We start from the raw sequence: 18,115 nt of genomic DNA on the forward strand, positions 1-18,115 counted from the left end.
TTAATTATAACATGCATTTCAAAGTCTTTTAGTCGGTCTCAACGCTTTCCACTTTACAAAGACTTAGTATCAGTCAACAATGACTCTGCCCTTCACTCACTTTGCCTCCCTTCCCCATATTATTTTCTTCACATCAGAGTGCCCCTTCCTTCTAGCTTTCATGCTCACTTGCAGTTCTAATTCTCATTAGGTAGCCACAGTCTCCTAACCAGGCTTCCCACAGTATGATACAGTGGCACCGAAGTAGCTGCCATGGGCAGAGAGGCAGCTGGAGGTCTCCTTCAGGCAAGGGAACATTTGTCAAGCCCTAGCAGTCTCTGTGGGTCTACTCAGATCTAGACCAGCTCAATTGCTGGCAGAGAACAGAGTAGCCCTATGTAGGATTTTCAAGTCCCACAGGTGCAGGAGGGAGATAGGGTGTAACAGCAGCCTATGCCATGACCCCCGCTCCCTCCCTGGCCTGAACCATCCACCCCCACACCACTCTCCCCATTTTGCCCCCTTCTGTTCACCACTGTAACGTAAAGTTCCTCCTCATTGTTGAAGTCCTACCAGAGGCCTGAAAATGCTTTTCTGTGCACATACTACTGTAGACAGGAGAAAGTGGAAGAGTATGTGCCCCTCCTGCCCATCCTGCATGCCAAAGTCTACCCTCTAGGACAGCACTTGGGATGGAGATCTGTCACAAGTCATTTTATTTATTTAAGAAATTTATATCCCGTCTTTCCCATGCCAAAGCAGATAACAAAGCTTATAAACAGGTACAGCTTATAAACAAGCACAAAGTTTAATAATAGGTAAAAACATCAAATAAAGCATTAAAAACAATTACAACTAGCACCTTGAATTGGGACTGGAAACAAATGGGCAGCCAGTGTACCTGTTGAAGCAGTGGTCCAGCCAAGTCATAACATCCGGCCCCTGTAACCACTCAGGTCACATTTAAGTTATGAAGTTAAAACTGGAAAGTTGCCAAAAAATATTTTTGAGAGCCTGTAGTAGGGTTCTGTAAACTAATATTTTTAAACTAATTCAATGGTTCCCTATCTTAGTAGAATCGTGACCCACCTTGTCTTCTGTGATGGGAGCATGATGATCCACTCTACTGACCTCTGCAGAGCTCAGAATGGCCCACAGAAGCCACGGAAAGCCATTTCCGGTTTTTGGAGGCAAACAGGAAGTTGTCTCTGAAAACTAGAATTGACATTTGGAGGCTTCTGTGAACCATTATGAGGCCCATGGAGGTCAACAGAACGAGTTGCTGGTTCTACACAACCCGAAAGAAGCCACCAGGGCTACCCAATGCCTCAGGAATGGCTCCTATTTGGAGTCATTTGGATGCTAGGGTGGGCTCAGCCCACAACCCACCTTGCATGGGCTCACAATCCACAGTTCAGGAAAGGCTGAACTAAATCATGCCCAGCTTTTAACCAACTAATAGAGCTGGTGTGACATAGTAGCAAACACTGAGCTGCAAATCAGCTGCAAATTGGGCCTCTTCAGATTAGAAAAGAGATGCCCCCCCCAGGGGGGACATGATTGAGACGTACAAAATTATGCATGGGAAGGATAAAGTGGATAGAGAGATGCTCTTTACACTCTCACATAACACCAGAACCAGGGGACATCTACTAAAATTGAGTGTTGGGAGGGTTAGGACAGACAAAAGAAAATATTTCTTTGCTTAGCGTGTGGTTGGTCTGTGGAACTCCTTGCCGCAGGATGTGGTGACGGCATCTGGCCTGGATGCCTTTAAAAGGGGATTGGACAAGTTTCTGGAGGAAAAATCCATAATGGGTTACAAGCCACGATGTGTATGTGCAACCTCCTGATTTTAGAAATGGGCTATGTCAGAATGCCAATGCAAGTGAGGGCACCAGGATGCAGGTCTCTTGTTATCAGGTATGCTCCCTGGGGCATTTGGTGGGACCACTGTGAGATACAGGAAGCTGGACTAGATGGGCCTATGGCCTGATCCAGTGGGGCTGTTCTTATGTAAATCAGGATTTCCCTGGTTTAACTCTCATCTCTACCATGAATTTATTACGTAGCCTGAGACAGGCCACTCTCTCTCAGCCTCAGTTGCAACATGGGGAATAATACTACCTACTTCTGTTACATGTAAGGAGCACATCAAGACAACATATATGAAGTGGTTTGCACACTCAGAAAGTACTCTGAAATAACTGAAATATTTTCAGATATTGCAGTCTCAATTAAGGTGCCTTTTTGAATAGGATAACTTTTTTAAAAACAACTCATTCATACTTGTTAACAGTCATCTAATAATTTCTTTTCATATAATTTGGGGAATATTCAATCTTAAAAGGGATAGGCTTCAAGTGTAGTTCCTAACTCATGCAAGGAGATGGAAGCAGATGCATCTGTGTGGTGTGCACAGTGATAGGTTCTTCGCATTGAGTCTCAGCATGTCATCAGCCCATTCCCCAGATTAACAGAAGATGAGAGAAAGCACATTTCACTGAGTTTAACTCAATCATATTACAGTTTTAAGGACTAGTTGTCTTTAAAATGCTTCTTATTCTACTGTTTTCAGTATTTCACACTGGTGGCCTTTTATTTCTTCCCACCACCACCCGTCTCTGAAATTATCTTTAATTGTACTGCTGTCATTATCCAGCTCATCTTTTCTTCCTTATCTATAGGACAAAGTTCACTTCATTAAGGAACTTTCTGCTTCAAAAGTCAACTTATCACCAACATACGATAAGCAAGCCAAGTTATCTAAAAGTATACGCCACTGAAAATATATGTCACCCACATACGAACTATAATCAATGTATGTGATTTATATTTTCCCTTACAAAGCAGTTTGAGTCAGAATATTTACCACATCATATTCATTGTTCAGCTAGAGCAGCAATTTGCAACCACTGTGCCATAGCATTCTGGCGCAGTGTGAATGGTCTGCAGGTGTGCTGGAGGAATTTGGGGAAGGGTCATTTGTAGTGCCATTGGGGAATGTGAGCCCCCATGTGGTGTCAACTGTGAAAAAGTGATGGTGTTACCTTCACAATTTTAGCACTTTATCAGTGCATCATGAGATGAAAAAAGTTGAACTGCTGAGCTACAGAGACCACAACTTGTACTACATTCTTCCAACACAGATAACACTCCTATTATGCATAGGAGTGAACCCCAGTGAACTATGAAGGAGTCTATAACCAAATTTAACTAGATATTGGGGGAGAGCATGCACAAGCAGCACATTCTCACTGACCACCCATCATCAATCCTTCCAATACTAGTTTTGGTGTTTCCAGGCCTATCATCTGGGCAGCAGGGCAACCCATAAAACAGAGGTGACTTCTGCATAATTCAGTGGCCTTCCCAGATATGCAGAAAAGTATTTGCTCATAAAGAAAAGCACGCTTTCCCCCACATCAACCTGATGATGACATAGTATGCTCAGTGCCTCCAGGAGCCACAAAAAGTTGATAGTGTGGGAGGGTGGGGATTGGACACAAAACAAAAAAATGTACCTGACTGAGCCCCTCAACAGCTTGGGATATCCTGAAAGGAGAGATCAAAAATGTTTTTCTGTCAACCCTATCTTCCCTGTCCCAATATTATCTAATTCCAAAATCATCAGTGCCTTTAAAATGCTTTGGTATCCTAGATTAGAGAGCAGAGAATCAAAGTCAGGGGACACATGCTGTGAGGCACCTCCCAATTCAAGTTTCCACTCCAAACTCTCATATAACTATTCTAATTATACTCTATCATTCCACTCAGGTTTGGGGCTTGGTGAGCCTACTAATTTGGTCTCAAATCTCCACAATTAACACTAAGGCAACTGGCCCACGCTACAGTATTAGATCACTGAAGTTCAGAGATCAGCAGTTTCTTGCCACTCAGACCTCAAAACCCCACTATGGCTGACAACTGTGTGCATATATGGCCAACAATATGACTATTTAGCATGAACAGAAGCAGTATGGAAATGCAAAATGAATGTCTTGATTATCACCAGCCACTAGGTTAAAAGATCGTGTGCCAGCCCATTCATATAAGCCACAGAATAAGTGGGAATATAAATTTAACACTGCTCTGTCACAACTCTACAAAGAATAACCTACTACTGAAGCAGTACAAGCATTAAGGTCAAAGAAGTATAAATAGCATTTGTATAGTACTTTCAAATTTTCAAAACACTTTTCATTAATTATCTTGTAATTCTTATAGCCAGCCTGTTAACACAAGTGAACATTTCCATATTGTAGATTACACAGAGTGACTTGTCCATACCTATCCAGTGAGTTTGTGGTAAAGAAGACATTTGAATGCCCAAGCGGCTCAGTCTCTTAGCCATTATGCTATGTCACTTGTTAAAGTCTGTTGTACTAAGGCTACATACTAAAGTTATTCACCCTGTTACAATGCAGAAGCTTCCCTATATACGTACTTCCAAGGTATGAGCATTCAAGATATGAACGTAGCTGGACAGGGCTTCCATCTACAAAACATCTACACAGAATTAACATGAGTATCGCAAGACCCTAAAGCTCTCAGCTCCTAGCTTCAGTGTTCTCCCCACAGCCAACCCCTGGACTTTTAAATCTTACAGCTCAGTATACATGCACCCCTCACTATCACCAGGAATCCCCTCACTGTCTCTCCCCCTTCTGTCCCCAGGAACCCCAATATTTAGCACCCTTGTTCTACAGTTATAGGGTTCCTATTTTCAGCATCACCTTTGATGCTTTGTTAGCTTGTTAGCTAGCAGCTTTGTTAGCTTGTTTTGCCTGTGTTACTGCTGGACCAGGTGATGTTTAACTTATGACATATGAGGCTCTAGAGATATGTCTATAAGTAAGAGTTTCTTTATTATTATTATTTATTGGTGGAAGAGAAAGGCCCAGACTGTTCTAACCTACTATGCTATTTTTATGCTTTATTATTTTTCAGTTTTAGCAATACAAACAAGAACCAAAGAACTCAGTAGAAGACAGCAGGGGCAGAGAAGAGCATAATTCTTAACAAACCTGGTATGCTTTGGGAGGTAAGTAAAAATAATTTGGAAGTATCTGTTTCAAAACTGTGTGTGATTTAGAGTAAAGGTTACCTACTGCACAACCTGCCGTTGACTTGGACTGAGGCAAGTCTCTTGCACTGGGCCAAGAGGGTCACAAATAAGCCGTAAGGCATGTTTGCGCCTCCTCAGGAGGAAGCCGGGCTGACACTAAGAGAAACTTCCTACACAAGTAGGAAAAGTAGGCGGGGGAGGCGTTCCTGGGTGGGGAGCAGGAGGCGGGGCTGGGATTCGGCAGTTATGACGGTTCCCAACCCCCGTTTCCAGGGAGAACGGAGCAGCTTCAAGCCACTCCGCTCACCTCAGACTTGCGCCACCTCAAGAGAAGGCGCAAGTCTGAGGAGACCTATAGGGGCCAGCGGCCCTTACCCAGAGGTAAGGGGAAATGTTTCCCCTTGCCTCTGGCTGAGTTGCTTATGGTCCCTATCCTGCGCTGCACGCAGCGCAAGCCTCTTGGCTTGCCTGTTCCTGCGCAGGATAGGATTGTGCCCCTAACCTGCTACATAAACTTCATCTTAAATTACATCATTTTGAAAAAGATACTTCCCAATTATTTTTACATAACTACGTAAGTATATCAAGCAAGGAGTCAAGATAAAGGTTGCATTCACATAGCTAGTTAAAACTAGCAAATCTCTCATGTGCTTTTAACCCAAGCATACACAGCATATGGCCTATATGACCTGCTACTGCTTCTTTGGGCAACAGTGCCTTTCAACAATGCCAATTTCTGGGAGAGATAATGCCAATGCCATGAGGAGCCGCAGCATTGGCTCCTCACATAATCCTAGCAGCACTGCAAATTCACATGGCAGTGTCACAAGCCTTGGGATTGCAGGTTCTGCCTACCCTCTTTACATATGAGGTGAAGAAAATCTGCAACTTCCATTCTTAGTTTAATACATATTAGAATTTGTTATTGTATCTGAACCCAGAAAATCCCAGTTTATTCATAAACTGTAATTAGAACAAACTGGGATTTGCTAGATTCAGACACAATGTTAAATCCTAATTTGTGTTAAAACATGTACTGTACTGTTACTGTACATTTCTTTCCCTAGTCTGCAAAAGGGAGAAGTGTGCAAACTCAAGACTATTGTTAGTAATGCTAACCCATGGCTTAGTGCAACATCTAAATTCAGTCTGTGTTTGCATTCTCCTCTTCCTTGATTCAGAGTCTTGTGGTAGTGTTGGCACCAGTTTTTCCAGTCTGTTAAAGGCAGGCAGCCACAGTCCACCTGCATCTGAGACTCCCTCATGTGTTAATGGCTGAAAGTGCAATCCTGAAGTGTTGTTACACAGATTTCACCAAGAATGAACAGTCATATAGCGTCTGGGGGAAGAAAATTAGATTGAAGAAACAAAGGTGGGATATGAGATGGGAGTGAAGAGAGATCTGGGGTGGGGGAAAAAAAGAGGGGCTATGGTTCTCAAGCTGTGATCTAAAGGCAGCTCTCCACGTAATTTAAGTCATACATCCCTGCTCAATTCTGAAGACTTTGAGCAATGAGAGACATATGCATCTCTACTCTTGAAATGTTTGTTCATGCACATTCCCCAAGGAAGAGCTGCTTTATTCGTTACAAGGTGACTTTGTGTTTCCAAGAAAGAAGACTATTTACTTTCTGAAGAGCAGAGCAGAGGACAACTTTGAGAAATCATTTACTGAAACATGCATTTACTAAATCTTGCCTTCTGAGGATGAAAACCAGGGATCTACAAGGTTGGGTATGAAGGATGCGTGAGATGTATAGATGTAAGGCATGCCTTCCAGAAGCTACCAAAGCTCTTCACTTTTCCTTCCCTTGAATGCAGTCAAACTGAGAAGCTGGGAATTCTGGCAAAAGATCACATGTGAAACAGTGCACAGAGTCATTATGGAGAGTGCCAGCTGATGAAGGCTACAATCCTATCCACACTTTAATGGGACTAAGCCCCATTAGCTATAATGGGACGTACTTCTGAGTAGACATGCAAAGGACTGGGCTCTAAGACCAGTGTGCACACCTACTAGTACTAGGGATTTTTGCTTTTCAGCGACATGTTCAAAGTGCTTTGGAAAGAGTTCCCCTCTTAATCCATTTCTGCCCAGCCCACAGGGGCAGGGGTACACATTTGATCCCTGTTGCATATATGCAATGCTGGGCAAAAATGGCTTGAGGAGTACTGCAACCACACAGCCAGAAACCGCACCCAGTGTCCCGTCCCCCCCACTTTCAACTAAGTTCCTACACCCTACCCACCATCACCTCCAAACTTCCAACCCTGTCCCACAACGCAGGCATAAGCTGCCTTGCAATGGTAGCTCTAAGTAGGCTACCACCACCTTATCTGGTGTCCACAGCTGCAGGAGCCTGGGGAAGGAGGAAGGCAAGGTTCGAGGAAAGCAACTTGCCAGCTCAAGAGCACTTTAGGTGCCAGTTCTGTTACCTGCGTGGAAGCCAAGAGGAAAAACTTTGTAACTCAAAGGAAGGAAGGAGCAAGTAGCAGGCGGTGGAGCAAGTGGCAGGCGCTGGAGTAAGTAAGGTGCAAGTGGCAGGCGCTAGGAGTCCAAAAGGGGCAGCGAAGGAAAGAGGGAGCGGCGGCTGCCACATCCACGCGAAGCCGTGAGGGGTGGAGGTTCCACTGGCGGCCCGTCCACGACACGGAAGGCCAAGGGGGGGGGGTGAGAGGGATTAGGGAGGAGCGCGCACAACGCAGCCACCCCCCCACCGCATTACCCCAACGCAGGGCAGGGAGCCGCGAGAGGCCCAGGGCGCCTCCACCCGTTGCCCGGAGACCCGGTGGAGGTAAGCCTCTCCCCTCCTTCCCCCACCGCGGCGGGCGACGCCACCTCCACAACGGACCCGCCTCGCCTCGCCGGGCACCGACTCACCCGCCAACGCCGCACCTCTTCCCTCAGGCTCCCGCCCCGCACGGCAGAGCAACTTGGTCTCCCTCGCACGGCCCAGAAAGAAGCACCAGCCGAGGAAGCGCGAGGCGCGCACGCGCACTCTGAAAGCCGTTCAGGGCTCGCGCTGGGGATCGCCGGTTGGTCGAGGCGCCTCCACCCGCCAGCACAGGCGCGCGCACGTCCCCCGCACCTCCTCCCCTCGCGCCTCTGCGGTCACGCGCGGGAACTGATAGGTTGAGTGCTGGAAACGATTGCTTCTGCGTCAGGAGGCGGGGCCACGCCTCGACCAATCAGGGATTGAAGGGGAAAGCGGCGCAGAAACAATAGCAACAGCAGACGACCCCCCGATCTGCGCATGCGTGCATGTATTCTCTTCATCCCGAGGGGGTCTATGGGTTAGGAAGGATCCACACGAGAGGCAAATGTCGAAACGCGCATGCGTCAAACGAGCTCCTTTGAGACCCGCCTCTCTTTTTAGTCACCACTTCCAGCGCCGGCTAAGATTGACTAAGTTGATATCCAATCACTGCCAGCCTTCTGCTTGCTAAATCAGTGGTGGCAGTGATTTAAAAGGGCAGCTTTGCATTAAAGCTTCCTGGCATCCTGTCATGTATTATGTATTGCACTTACCTATGCATTACATAGAGTTACATATTAAACATATATATTGCATTATACAGATCTATATATTATTTATAAGCAATCTCGAGACTGAAGGTTGCCAACAAGAGAGAGAGATACATGTCTACTCAGAAATAAGTCCTGTTGTGTTCAATGGGACTTACTCCCAGGAAAGTGCAAGCAGGGTTGCAGTCTAAGGGCCCAGTCCAGTCCAGCTTTCCAGCAGCTGTGCAGCCACAATGCAGCCCCCAGGCAAGGGGACAAACATTCCCCTTCCTTGAGGAGGCCTCTGTGCCTGCCTCCCCACCACAGGATGCAGTGGATGCCCCACTGGCAGGCCTGCACTGGCACTGGAAAATTGGATAGGACTGGGCCGTAAGTGGTAGCATAGCTGGAGGGGGGCGGAGCACTCAGCCTGGCAGGGAGGTGGGTGAGCAGCCCCTCCCTTCTGAGCCATTCCTGGCGGGCGGGGGCAAAACGGGGCCATAAACAGTGTTACAATGTTGCATTGTAATTGTCACTGCTTATTTCATAGTGTGTTGAGTTAGAAGGGGTTGAACTGAGGTGAACCTTCAAGTTCCCAGAAGTCTTGCTGTGGTTCTTCTCTCCCTTTCTCTGCTTCTACAGGTCAGCGACCAAGGCTTCAAGGGAGCAAACCCATTCCCTGAGAGCCTGGAGCCCTTTGCTTCAAGCATGCACCCACAAGTGTTGTGCTCCCTTTAGCAATGCGATCCTGGGGATTGTGACGCTGCCTTCCCCCCAACCCTCAAAGGGGCAGAGTCCAGGGCCCTCGCGACGCCCCAGTTTGAGAACCACTAGTTTAGATTCATTAGGCACTGGGGAACATTTTGGGACAAGCCAGGCCTGTCCAAGACTGTTGGGTGTCACTCAAACAGAGATGGAACTACTGCTGGCGTGTAACATTAAAAAGATGGCAGAGCAGCTTTTAAACTGACCCCTGAGGGAAAGCCGACAGGAGCCCAGTGGCATCTGGTGCGGACTTCTCATTTCTATGGGATGAGGCTGGAGACACAAAAGACAGTCCAGTAGAATGAGAGGCTATGGAAATAAAGGCACAACAAAAAGCTCTTCTCTGGGTACCTGGTATATAGGTGCTTTTATGCAAATACCTGAAATCTCTGAGCAAAGATGGGGAAATGGCAATGTTTGATGGCTGGGGAAAACATTAATATAGTGGGCATAACAGAACCTGCTGGAATGCGGAGTATAAGTGGGATATCACAATCCCAGGCTATAAACTCTATAGGAGGGATGGGGGGAGAGCATGTTGGAGATGGTGCGGCCATCTGTGTCAAAGAAAGGGTAGAATACAGCAGAGTAGTGATAGAAAGGGGAGTCCAACTCCACCATAGAATCATTATGGGTTAAATTACCAGGGGCAAGGAGCAATGTCATAGTGGGGGCATTCTATTGTCCTCCAGATCTAAAACCTGAAAGGAAACTTGAGATGAAGAAACATAAGGAAGCATCACTGAGAGACATGGTAATAATCATGGGGGACTTCAATTATCCTCACATTAAATGTGTCAATATGTGCTTTAGTCATGAAAGAGGATCAAGATTTCTTGATATGTTAAATGACTCTGCCTTAGAGCAGCTAGTCATAGACCCCACCAGAGGACAAGAGGCTCTGACATAGAATGGTACCCAGGACCTGGTTAGGGATGTCAGTGTTACGGAACTTTTGCGGAACAGTGTCCATGCTGCAATCTGTTTCAACATGCACGTCTGCGGAAGAGTGCCAAGCAAATCTGACACAAAACCCCTTGATTTCCAAAGGGTGGAGTTCCCACAAATGAGAGAAGAAGCTGAAAGGGAAGTTAAAAACAGTCCATCCAGAGTGCATGGAGCCTGTTTAAAACCGTAATAAAGGCCCAGCTGAAGTATGACACAAAGGAGGAGAGGCTCTACTAAGCCTAGAAGGGTGCCAGCAAGGCTAACAAGCAGAGTTAGATAGGCTATAAAAGACAAAGAAGCCTCCTTCTGTAATGTATAGAGCAATGCAATGATAGAGGGAAGTTCTTTTCCCTCTCACACAGCACCAGAAAATTGAGTGGTGGGATAGATGTGATGCCACCTGGCCTAGTTGCCTTTAAAGGGGGACTAGACAGATTAGTGAAGGAAAGGTCCATCCCAGGTTACAAGCCAAGAGGCCTATATGCACCCTCCAGGTTTTCAAGGCACCCTATCTCTGCATGCCAGATGCAAGGGAGTGGCAACAGAATATGGGTATCTTGTTGTCTTGAGTGATCCCAGAGGCTTCTGGTGTGCCACTGTGAGATACAGAAGGCTAGACTAGATGGGATCTTGGCCTGATCCACCATGGCTCTTCTTAAATTGTGGAGGAAAGAGAAGAAAGGAGGGCAGAAGCGTGTGTTGAAAGAACAAATATTGAAGGCATATTATTATTATTTATATATCACAAATCTACACTACAGTATAAACTTAAATTTTAAAGCAGCGGTTTTCAACTGGTGTGCCGCGAGGCAGCCTAAGGTGTGCTCCACTGCGAGAGGAGGCAGGCAGCTGCTGCATGCACTGGGGGAGAAGCGACTGCTTTGATCCTCAGGTGGCAGCCAGTGAAAAAGGAGCAGCAGCAGTTGCTTTGCATCTCCTGCTGCTGAGCGAGAGGAAGGCTGCAACCTGATCCCCATTTACCTGGGAGTAAGCCCCGTTGACTATTATGGGGCTTACTTCTGAGTAGACAAGCCTAGGATTGGATATCAAGTCCGCCTCGCATGCTGATTGGGCAGCTAGAGAAGCCCGCTGAGTAAGTGAGGCAGAAGCAGGCAAGCAGGTCGGAAGCAATCGAGTCTGCTGAGGCCACCAGTCCAAGAACTGGCTGGCCTGGTGAAACATCCACGAAAGTCCCTTTTCCTGCCACAGTTGCCTGCAACTGCCCAAAGTGACCCTCCCTGCCTTGGCTTTTGCCTTTCAGAGGAAGGGCTTTGGGCCACAATCCTATCCACACTTACCTGGGAGTAAGCCCCATTGACTATAGTGGGGCTTACTTCTGAGTAGACATGCCTAGGATTGAGCTTTCGGGCGCACTCTTTCTTCTTAAACACAGGAGCAGGCAATTGGCACTTCTCCCCACCCCACTCCCTCCCACAGGCACATCCCCCCCCCAAATCTCATAATCGAAGTTAGCACCTCTCTTACTGTCCCTCCCTTCACTCCTCCGTATCTTTCAAAGGTCCAGAATCACTTTCCTCACATTCTCCCCCCCTCCAGCTGAATCTTGCACTTCTTTCGATCCTGTGTCTTCATTGCCCCTCACCCCACTATGTGCTCAGTCTGACCTCTCTTTGCCAGCACTTTCTGGCATTACACTTTAATAACATTTTTCCTCCTTTCCAGAATCACATATACTCCAAACTTCATACTCTTCAAACTTCTTGTGAGTCTTTGGCTGCAATCCTAACCACACTTTCCTGAGAGTAAGCCCCATTGAACAAAATAGGACTTACTTCTGAGTAGACCTGGTTAGGCTTGTGCCCTTTGTCATGTAATGATTTAATTGTATTAATTATATTAATTAAAAATTAATTGTAATGTAGTAATTTAATGTAAGTAAAAAACTGGTAGTGTGCCTTGACAATTTTAGTGCCTTGTCAGTGTGCCATGAGCTGAAAAAAATTGAAAATGGCTGTTTTAAAGTCATTCTCTCTACTCAGGAAATTCTGGTAATTTTAGTTCTGAGAGGGAGTTGCCAAGGATCTTGTACATAATTTAACACACTCAACAAATTAAAATTCCCAGTTGTGACAGTTGAACTGATATAAACCAATACAAATTTGTAGTATGAATACACCCTGTGATCCAGAAGGGAAACAGGTCTGGGCATAATATGTTGCACTGTAATTGTCACCAAGATAGGAACTTTAGTAGACACTGACTTTGGTTTTTCAAAGCATCATACTTGTGTGTGACACTATATATTTTTAATGAGCTAGTAAATACTTTGAACCTATTTGTCTGATTGCATTAAACTCTGCTACAAAGCAGGGAGGAACAAAATGCCACACAGTAATACAATCCATTACATGTTTTGTAGAGAAATCGTGCTCCAGTGAGATAATGGCATTACTGAAATAAGCAAGCTATTGTGTTCCAGGATCATATAATCACTTACAAATGAAACATGGTAAGAAAGGCAGATACCATAGCTGTCAGCCATCACTTGATCACATTCCCTTGTGGCAGAACAGTTCACAGAAACAAACATGGGCTATAAGCAGTGGTTGGCAGAGACTGAGCTAGCGTTTTCAGATAATAAAATTGTAGTTAACATCCTCTGTGCAGCTGGAGCAGTTCTGGATAAATTTTGTTTCACCTGAAAGCAACTGCCTTATCATTAAACATACCACTGTTCCTATAAAATATGGTGCTGCTGCCTAAGGAGGCTGTATGACTCTCCATAAGAAGTGCTTTCAAATGACATGTTGGCTGCTAATGCCCTTGGACTGGCAGCTGAGCTAACAGAAGTGATGTGACAGTGGTGCTTAACTTAAGAGTTTTAATGCTCTTAAAGCTATTTACTTTTTTGTTAATGTCTTTGTCTGTGATATTGAGTACATTGTTTTCTTTCACTATTGGTAATTCTTCTTCTTCAGCATTTTCCCCATATGGTGGTGGGGTTCACTATTCTGCATTGGAGTCACCATTTCTCTCAGTCGTGGGCTTGGTCTGGTGTAGGCGGGCGATTTTCATGTCACCATGCAACTATCGGCAATTATAATTATCTGTGAAGAAAATTTAAAATAGTATGTCTAACCTTAACAAAGGATGTGACAGATGAATCCACCTTGGGTGATTAATTGGAATGGCAAGTGATTGCCTGGGTCTACTTCAGATGCTTACAGAATGGAAGCGAAGGAAACAATCTTGAATAGTAATGAACATAACTATAGCAGATCAATACAGTGCCCTGTGAAAATGGATAGGGTTTTTTGAAAAATCCCTGAAGTTTAACTTTCATTCACATTCACTAAGCAAACTCATATACTATAGTATGGGTGTCCAAATTTTTTGGCAGGAGGACCACATCATCTGTCTGACACAGTATTGGGGGCAGGGAAAAAAAGTAATTTATATTTTAAATTTACATAAATGAATATATTAGAGATGGAACTTATATGAATGAATGATGGTCTTGCGATAGCTCAAGGCCCATAAAAGTCCTTGTGCAAAGCAAGGCCGGCTTTTCCTTTGCTGCTGCTGCTGCTGCTTCATGTACACGAAACAGCAAGTAGCAGAGGGAGCTGTTGGCCCGCAGCTCATGCAAGAGTTCAGTTGGCCCTTGTGTTACGTGAACATCCCCTTTTTCCTTTTAAGTTGTGATTTTATATCTGGTTATGTTATTATGGACTAAAATATCATACAGGCCAAACTTCCCATACAGGCCACAAAGGAGTCAAGTCAAGCTCATGGTGACAACATCCCCCTCCCGAGGGTAAACAAGTCTGGAAGGGCAAATCATTTGTTTAACCCAATCACTGTGTCTCCTAATCTAATCACTGTTTATGCAAACACATTTAAACTTCTCACAATCAGGTCAAGTCACCTCCACTTCCCTGTGGTTATATGCATCTTAAATCCACCTCCCGGATCATACATTGTAGGAAGAAGTTTGACATAGTAAATCATGGTTTAAGTAGCTCCTATTCATTTTATTGTTGTAACTCAATCACTCTTAAGTACCGTATGCAAACGGGATCTGCCTTCCTGTGTTGATGATTCATGGTATTGTTTAAGCCAGCCACAGACCCCATTGATTTTGCTGATAACTGACAAATCCACTTCCCTATGAACTTATTCCCAAGTACCACCCAGCTCAGCCTGTTTGGAAAATCCCCTCTTTAAGAGAGGGCTCACTGGCACATGCTCTCTCTCTCTGGCTGCCCTTCCAAGGCAGAGGTCCTCCTCCCAGGACTCTTCACCCCCTCCCATCCAACTGCTCCACAAGACAGGTAACTATATCTGTGTCTGGAACCTTTTCCCTTCTCCCCCCCCTTTTTTATCCCCTTCTCTCCCCATCTTTAATCAGCAACTGGGTTGGCAGATCAGGAACCCCTAAAATCCTTCCCTACAACCTATCCTTTTCTGATTTCCTCAGATGCAGCAAATACACTCCACAGGCAACCACCATGAAAGTTAGGTACACTAGATCCAAGTACTAGGATTCAAGTAGACATATACTTACCATTTTTCCATGTGCATTATGTATACCTGTGTGTTTTTGCAATAAAAATATAATCCTGTTGAAAGTTATCTTTCTCCCAGTCTCCTCCTTAAGCTAAAAGGGAATTTCTCTGCATTACGCTGTTTTGTTATCCAGCCTATGGTCCTGAAGTTTCCAGTAAGGGCAGTGCACTAATTCCCCTAAACAAACAGCTTAAACAAACAGCCCTCTTTTGGTAACACTTGCACTTGTTACTTTTGTTAACACTTGCACTGAGAATAGGCCAGCATGGGGTTCACCAAGTCTTCCGGAGGGCCAGAGGCTCATTGAAGACTGGGGGCTCCCTGTGGGTTGGATTGGGGATCCCTGAGGGTCATAAATGTCCCCCGGGCCAGGATTTGGGTACTCCTGTACTCTAGCAATACTGTGCTATTGACTGTCCTACAGGGAGTTAACTAATACATTTTTGGGTTCAACTGTGACTGAAGTTGTTCCATTTCTGTCTAAGAAAAGCTTACAAACTAGTTTAGCAGTTCTCAAATTGTGGGTCCAGACCAACCCGTGAGTCATGACCCAATTTTTGGTGGGTCACAAAACTCACAAGCTGATAGCTGACAAAGGAAAATATACTGACTCCTATGGAAACTGAAACAGAGCAGCACATGTGCCTTGACATGTGAGTAGGAGACTATGGGCGCAATCCTAACCCCTTATGTCAGTGCTTTCCAGCACTGACTTAAGGGCAATGCAGCTCTGAGGTAAGGGAACAAACATTCCCTTACTTTGAGGAGGCCTCCGTGAGTGACATCCAACTGCAGGGTGCAGCACACATCCCATTGGCACCACTATGCCAGTGCTGGAAAGTACTGACATAACGGGTTAGGATTGTGCTCTATGCCTTGGTTCACTTAGAAGAGCAGGCTAATGGGAATGCAACACCATCAGAATGGTCCCATTCTGATAAAAGCAGGCCCCAAAATCATTCAAGAAGGAAGTGTGTCCCGTCCCCCCCATCCCCCACAAGCTGACAAGAAAAATGTATTCAGCTCTATGGAAAATTAAACTGAGCCACACTCATGAGTAAACAACTGTGCCTCAGATCTTATTAAAAGTCAGGTGCAGGGGAAAGCAAGTCCACCAGAATGGCCCCAATCAAATGAACATGGAGCTCTATAAATACAGTCCCCCCCACCATAGTGAAAACTATAAAAACAGGCTTGAGCAACTGATAAAGTGAAACTTCTGTTTTGTAAAGTAGGGGGTTACTGTTAAAGTGTCATTTAAAAAAAATGGGTTCTAAAATGTTTGTGAACCACTAAACTAGTTCAATAGATCTGAACTGATTGCTTTCACGGCACAATCCTAAATTGGCAGTGAGCCAACGTGGCTGTCCCCACACTAGCTCATAGTGTCACAAACATGCTGTAAGACATGTTTGTGGCTATTCATGAGCTAGCTGGGCTGGTATGAAGACCTATGCTGGCTCGGCAGCACCACATCTAGACCCTGTGCGAGTCAACACAGGTATGTTTGCGCCGGGTGGTACGAAGGTATGGGGAGGGTGGCGGGAGTAGATTTTGGAGGCAGGAAAAGGGTGTTTTGGGGTGGGGGAGGGTGGAATGAGGGTACAATTGGTGGAGCAGGCCTCCTCTGTATCCTAACACCGCTCCCAGCCCATCCAGGGTTACACCAAGCTTCTCTGATTTGCACCAGTTATGTAGGTGGTGCAGATCCAAGAAGTCCCATAGGGGTGGCTGGGGCTTGACATGGGGTAAGGAAGAAAATATCCCCTTATCCCAAGGAGACCTCCAGCCAGCTCCTAAGCTGCATTGGATGCAGCACAGGCCATGCAGCATGGCTGAACTAGCGCAGTTTAGGATTGGACTGTCAGTTACAGTTCAAATGGGAAATGTTAGATAATGCTGAACTGTATATGTGATAAGTGCATTCGCAGAATTATGATACAGCATCCTACTCTTAATAACCATATGTTAAAGTCTACAACTTGTTTAGGAAATTGGAAAATGAGAAAGAAGTGGGAGGAAGCATGTGGAAAACAATGTGTTGTTTGTGGGCTGCTTATTATTCAAAAGTGGCACAAAATGTGTACATACATTTTTAAAAAGTCTGTTCTCTTTCTTATTTACATGGTACCCATCTCCATGATGCTAGATGCTCTCTCTCAATTTTTGGAACAACCTTCTTCAGAGCCCTGACACTGGAACCCTGCACTGCTTAGATCCTGCTTCCCTACCCACCAAACATGAAGACAGGGAACTCAGTGCTGGCATGCACTGTTGCAAATGTGCAAGCACTCGCGCTGGTGCTAGCCCAGCACTGTTGCTGGGCTAGTGCCAGTAGAGTATTGGAGCTCTGCTGCTCGGCAGTCGCACTGACTGCCAAGCAGTGGAGAGGTAGGTGGGGGCATGGGGGGAGGCAGGGAGGAGGTGTTCTAGGGCAGGGGGAGGTGGAGGGAGGACAGGGAGAGGGCGGGGAGGAGGCACGCCAGGGAGGGAGGGGGTAGAGGGGAGGTGGAGCTTTGCTCCACCAGATCCGGAGCCTCCCATGTTGGGCTAGCCACCCGACACGGAGGCTTGTCATTCTATACCAACCTATGGGTCACTGCAGAATTGAACAGCCCTATTGTGGAGCTACTCGGTTTACCTAGGGGAAGGGGATGAAAGTCCCCTTCTCCTCAGGAGGAGGTGGCGGCGGCTGCCTGCAGCGCGCTGAATGCAGTGGCAGCCATTTTTGGTGCCGCTGCAACCCCACATGCCGGGAAGCTCAGGATTGGGCTGCCCGTGTTTCAACAAACTATTATGTAAATGCTAAGTGTTAGATCAAAAGTTAGAAAAGAAGATCTCAAACATGCTTTAAGAATTACAGTGATTAACTGAACATTACAGCATGGGAGAAAGTATCCTGCTGAACACAGAAATGTCGTCTTCTCCTTCCTCCACCAGGAAGTTAAGCTTCATTGTCTGCTCTAAATTGGATCACACACTTTAAGCAATAGACCTGTATCCTGTCTGATGTTTTCCAGTCTTGGAAGAGGACACAGAAGCTTGGGCAACTCAAAGTGTATGACAATCTTCTCACATAAGAATTTGTATATTTGTGTTTCATTCTGGTATGGGACCAGTCATAGACCACAATATCACTGTTTAATTCAAACCATTTATGCAAATTTGTTCTGTGCCTCTCTAGCCAATGAATGTAATATTTCTTCTCAGCCTCTGTATGCTTGCTACACAAATATTCCCACTCTGGCCGGTCTTATACTATGTGCACATCTGTGTATTTTTTAATGCCAAAACAAGTCTTCATGTACATATAGGCACAA

The 18,115-nt window shown here is 45.6% G+C and overlaps 1 protein-coding gene across 1 annotated transcript in view; it reads right to left on the bottom strand.

Moving 5' to 3' along the window:
- ZDHHC5 (zinc finger DHHC-type palmitoyltransferase 5) overlaps nt 1–8,098 on the bottom strand; it is a 54,536-nt gene extending 46,438 nt beyond the window's left edge. Inside the window, exon 1 of the mRNA XM_066611368.1 lies at nt 7,929–8,098. The gene's annotated coding sequence lies outside the window, so the exon portion shown is untranslated. The remainder of the gene's footprint in view (nt 1–7,928) is intronic.
- Nucleotides 8,099–18,115: the final 10,017 nt, after the last annotated feature.

The sequence above is a fragment of the Tiliqua scincoides genome, chromosome 1 (assembly GCF_035046505.1).
Source record: "Tiliqua scincoides isolate rTilSci1 chromosome 1, rTilSci1.hap2, whole genome shotgun sequence".
Lineage (NCBI taxonomy): Eukaryota > Metazoa > Chordata > Lepidosauria > Squamata > Scincidae > Tiliqua > Tiliqua scincoides.